Below are 257 nucleotides of genomic sequence, written 5' to 3' on the forward strand. Positions count from 1 at the left end.
GAAGTATTGAATTCGATGCATGGTTATTGAAAACCTTGAATTGAGTCGTTCACGTCCATATTCGGCATGAACCTATTTTAAAAAGTCTTTTTACAAATTGTTTTAAAACTTGTTTTAAAAACTTGAGCATTGAGTTGAGGAAGAGTAGAGCTGAGTTCATTTTCTTTAAAATGATATATGAGAACTAAGTATTCCCAAGAGTAAATGTTTTTAAATTTACGATGAGAGGAAACTGAGATTTCCAAAAGAGTTTTGAG

At 30.7% G+C, this 257-nt stretch overlaps 1 protein-coding gene across 8 annotated transcripts in view; it reads left to right on the top strand.

Annotated features, from left to right (window-relative positions):
• The window catches only part of LOC107058455 (uncharacterized), an 18,781-nt gene that overhangs the window by 6,141 nt on the left and 12,383 nt on the right, over nt 1-257 (top strand). The gene's annotated exons all lie outside the window — the stretch shown is intronic.

This window comes from Solanum tuberosum, unplaced genomic scaffold (assembly GCF_000226075.1).
Source record: "Solanum tuberosum cultivar DM 1-3 516 R44 unplaced genomic scaffold, SolTub_3.0 scf00518, whole genome shotgun sequence".
NCBI lineage: Eukaryota > Viridiplantae > Streptophyta > Magnoliopsida > Solanales > Solanaceae > Solanum > Solanum tuberosum.